This window comes from Mastomys coucha, unplaced genomic scaffold (genome assembly GCF_008632895.1).
Source record: "Mastomys coucha isolate ucsf_1 unplaced genomic scaffold, UCSF_Mcou_1 pScaffold3, whole genome shotgun sequence".
Taxonomy (NCBI): Eukaryota; Metazoa; Chordata; class Mammalia; order Rodentia; family Muridae; genus Mastomys; species Mastomys coucha.
Genome location: NW_022196909.1, coordinates 26,738,338 through 26,743,406, shown reverse-complemented (window position 1 = coordinate 26,743,406; position 5,069 = coordinate 26,738,338).

The following is a 5,069-nucleotide window of genomic DNA, read 5'->3' as shown; positions in this document are numbered from 1 at the left end:
TATACAAATGGTAAATTCTGAACCCCAAGATCTGGTTGCCGTCTAGAGGGGTGCATTCTCCCGTACACTGGCCTTCGTTGTGTAAACCTTGCTCTCCAACTTAGACCTGATTGGTTAATAAAAGGCTAGAACCTGTGATTGGGCAGTAGAGAGGGGAAGGTGGGACTTGAGGATTGAATAAGGGGGTCTCAGGAGAGACCAAGGGGAGAGCAAGGAAGAAGATGGAAAGAGGTTGAGGCTGCTGTGAGGCCGAATGAATCATGAGCATGTGGCAGGAGAAGCGGACAGGCTGATGGAGGAGAAGCGGCCTGAAGCATACTCAAACAGCAAGTCACATGGAGCATACGATTTAGATATAGGTGAGAATAGTGTAGAACCCGCCCAATTGAGGCTTACAGCTTGTAAATAAAATACTAGGTTTCTGTGTCTTTTATACAGGCTAGCTAGGATAAAAAAAATTTCTTTACAGGGCTGGCGAGATGGCTCAGCAGGTAAGAGCACTGACTGCTCTTCTGAAGGTCCTGAGTTCAGATCCCAGCAACCACACGGTGGCTCACAACCACCCATAATGAGATCGGATGCCCTCTTCTGGTGCGTCTGAAGACAGCTACAGTGAATCATGCCAGAGCGAGTAGGGCCCAAGCAAACTGGCAGGCAGAGGTCCTGAAGTTCAATTCCCAGCAATCACACACATGATAGCTCACAGCCATCTGTACAGCTACAGTGTACTCATACACATAAAATAAATAAAATAAGTCTTTTTAAAAATTTTCTTTACAAAAATAAATGTTAAAAGTATTTAAAGCCAGGCGGTGGTGGCGCACACCTTTAATCCCAGTACTTGGGAGGCAGAGGCAGGTGGATCTCTGAGTTCGAGGCCAGCCTGGTCTACAGAGTGAGTTCCAGGACAGCCAGGGCTATATAGAGAAACCCTGTCTTGAAAAAAAAAAGTCAGGCGTGGTGGTGAACAGCCACCAACCCATTACTGGGGGCATGAAGACAGAGGATCAGGAGTTCAACATCACCCTCAGCTACACAGAGTGTTTGAGGCTGGCCTAGACTAAACAGGACCCTGTCTAAAAAACAAAACAGGCTGGAGAGATGGCTCTACAGTTACAAGTACCACTACTATTTTGCTTGGTTAGGTTTGTTTTTGTTTGTTATGTTTTGTTTTTGGCATTTCTCTGTGTAGCCCTGGCTAGCCTGGAACTCCCTCTATAAACCAGGCTGGCCTCAAACTCAGAGATCCACCTGCCTCTGCCTCCAGAGAGCAAGGATTAAAGGCTTGTGCCAGTTCTGCCCTGCTGAGATCACTTACTACTCTTGCAGATGACTCCGGTTCATTTCCCCCACCACCGCCCCGCACTCCCCCCTCCCAGGAGCTCCAGGAAATCCAGCATCTTCTGGAATCAGTGAGCAGTTGCTCCCACGTGTATATGCCCTCCATAGACACACATACACATACTTTGAAACTGACCGCTCCGCCTCCCAGGTGCTGGGATTAAATGTTTGCATCACCATGCCCAGCCATTTGTTGTTGTTGTTGTTATTTAAAGATTTATTTGTTTATTTCATGTATGTAAGTACACTGTAGCTGTCTTCAGACACTCTAGAAGAGGGCGTCAGATCTCATTACGGATGGTTGTGAGCCACCATGTGATTGCTGGGATTTGAACTCATGGAAGAGCAGTCAGAGCTCTTAACCACTGAGCCATCTCTCCAGCTTTTTGTTTTGTTTTGTTTTTTTGTTTTTCGAGACAGGGTTTCTCCGTATGGCCCTGGCTGTCCCGGAACTCACTCTGTAGGCCAGGCTAGCCTCGAACTCAGAAATCCGCCTGCCTCTACCTTCCAAGTGCTGGGATTAAAGGCGTGTGCCACCACCGTCCGGCATCTCTCCAGCTTTTAATCTTAAAAAGTTAAAACAAACTAAACCCACTGGACAGCAGTCTACAAAAGCCTGCCATGTTGTTTGTCTTTCTCCTTCTCTGTGCTATATAGACTTGGAAGCAACAATGTCTACACCTCAATAACACTCACTTCGGTTCCATCAAAATGAGCGTCTCCTGCGGCTTAGAGGGGCACCACCGGTTCTCCATCTTCTTGAGAGAGCTGTTTGGCCTGAAAGCCACGACCGCCGCCCCTTTTCTTCACCATGAAGACACGAACAGTGAGAGAAACGACCAAGGGAACGGAACTAAAAAATGAGACATGCGAACCCTTTCACAAGTTTGTTTTCTGCAAATTAGGGCAGAGGTACCAGGATCATTTTCCAGAGATCTGGAAAGGGGGAAATAAAGAAGGTGATTATGTCTAGCTAGGGCACGTGGGCTCAGAGGACCACCCGACAAACAAGGGTCCTTCCCTGGGTGCCAGGAGGGCAATGAAGGCTTTTCAGTGTCTGGTTACTCTGACCTCTGCACAGAAGGGGAAGAGAGCAGGGGAATGGTGGGGGGGGGGGGAGATAGCAAACACCCTCAATCAAACACTGGGTGATTTAATACTTCCACTGGCCAGGCCACAGATAAACTGACTTCTCCAAATCACTAAGCTTGGGTTTTTCCACCCATGTTTATTGGTCTACACGACAACAGCGACATTTGTTGGTGGCTGGATTCGAAGACCAGGCCTAGGCAGTTAGCAAGAGAACACAAACAACAGGGCAGGATGTGACAGTCAGGCCAGGAGTCTTTGCTCCTTCCGTGACCACAGGGCAAGGGAGCGGGGGTTCCCTGGAGGGCTTGCTGTGGTGTTGGACCAGACTGTATTTGTACCTTGGGCGGCTGGCGTTCCTTCCATCTCAGACCTTTGGGAGCCTTTGAATGCGATGGAAATGTGGCCAGAGACCAAAGCAGCAGCCCGGAGCCTGTGGTTGGCTGGGCTTATTTTTAGGATTATAGGAAACCTCCATCAAGCCTCCTGGTTCAGTTCTGAATCTCAGTTTCTCAAATGTAGGAGAGACAGGTCACTGCAGTCACAGGGAGGACAAGAGCCTTCAGCTTGTGTTCCATTGATAAGCAACAGACAGAAAGCACTTGGTACCATGCCTGGGGTATGTGCATGTGTGCATGCAAGCCTGTGCCTGTGCATGCAAGCATGCATGCAAGCATGCATGTGTGTGTGTGAGTTCAGGTGCATTGGTGTAACAGTGTACTTGTGGAGGTCAGAGGTCAACTTTGTGGAAACACTTATTTCCTTCCATGGCAGATCTCAGGGATTGAACTCTGGTCATTGGACTTGTGAAACAAACACTTTTACCCACCAAGCCCATGCCTTCAACTTAACGAGCACTGAATAAAGTGTTTTGAGTTGATCAGAAGTGTAATTGCTAAAAGTCAGTAGCATTTTGCTACATAGTAACCCCTTATTCATCCATCCCTCTCCTGTCTCTGGGGCTTTGCACATGTTGCTTGCTCTGGCTGGCTCTGGCTTTCTACTCCAGTTAAACATATAGCTTCTTCTCTCTATTAAGATTTTTGTTTTCCGGGCTGCAGAGATGGCTCAGCGGTTAAGAGCTGACTGCTCTTCCATGAGTTCAAATCCCAGAAATCACAACCATCGGTAATGAGATCTGACACCCTCTTCTGGGCTGTCTGAAGACAGCTACAGTGTACTTAAATATAATAAGTAAATAAATCTTTAAAAAAAAAAAGAATAGGAATATTAAAAAAAGGAAAAAAAAAGAGATCACTCCAAATCTAGTCATTTATTTTGCACAAACTCATTTATTTTATTTTAGACATGGTCTCATTATATAGCTTTGACTGATCTGGAACTCACTATGTCGACCAGACTAGCTTCAAACTCTCAGAAATCCACCTGCCTCAGCCTCCCAAGTGCTAGAATTTTTTTGTTTGTTTGTTTTTTGAGACAAGGTTTCTCTGTGTAGCCCTGGCTGTCCTGGAACTCACTCTATAGACCAGGCTGGCCTCAAACTCAGAAATCCACCTGCCTCTGCCTCCCAAGTGCTGGGATTAAAGGCGTGCGCCACCACCGCCCGGCTCCAAGTGCTAGAATTTGAGGCTGTATAAACCCATTCTTGATGACAGGCCTGTAATGCCAGCCTGTGCGATTTAGTGAGTTCAAGGCCAGCCTGGGTTACCTAGTGAAATGGGAGTCTTAGAAACCAAGATAATAATAATTGTGAGGGTTAACTTTTGTCAGTTTGACGGGATCAGGAATCACCTGGTAGACACACCTCTATAAGTGATGTTACTTCCAGTGAGGTTTAATTGAAGAGGGAGGACCCAGCCCATATGTTGGCAACTCCATGCATGGGCTGGGGTCTCTAACTGAATAAAAAGGGAAAACTGGGAGAGCAAGCTGAGCTCCAGCATCCATCTTGTTCTGCTTCCTGGCTGCAGAGGCAGTGTAACCAGCACCCTCACGGTCCTTCACCATAGCTGGACCACTCTTGCTACCACAACTTCCCACCACACTGAATGGCATCTGTAAACCGTGGGCCAGAATAGCTTTTCCTGTCCTTGAGTTGCCTTGGTCGGTTATGTCGTCACAACAGCTAGCACCTTAAACAAGAGTCGCTTAAAATAAAAAGCGATAAGGACGGCCATTAGGCACAGGAGAAGGTACATAACATCACTAGTCATCAGGAGAACTTTAGAAAAAATGATAACCCAAACTGTTGGCCAAAACACAGAACAACTGCAATTCACCGTGCCTGTGAGAACATGCTATAAGATTAGAAGACAGAACTCAGAGCCCATCCCAGGAACCTCCCTCCCTGTTCACCAAGAGAACTGAGCATCTCTGTATATGGAAGGGCGTGTGCAGGAATACTACAGCCGCTTCACCCACGATAGTCAAACTGTTAACCCAAATGATGGTCACCCGGTGAACAGATAAGACTCGGTCACTACACGCAACGCAACGGAGTACTACTCACCCTCAAAAAGGGGGAAAAAAAAAAACCCTAAGGACAGATGGGCGGTTTTCTGGGATTGGGGAGAAGGGCAAACACATCTCAGAAGGATGAAAAGATCCTTGGTTGCCAGGCAGTGGTGGCGCACGCCTTTAATCCCAGCACTTGGGAGGCAGAGGCAGGCGGATTTCTG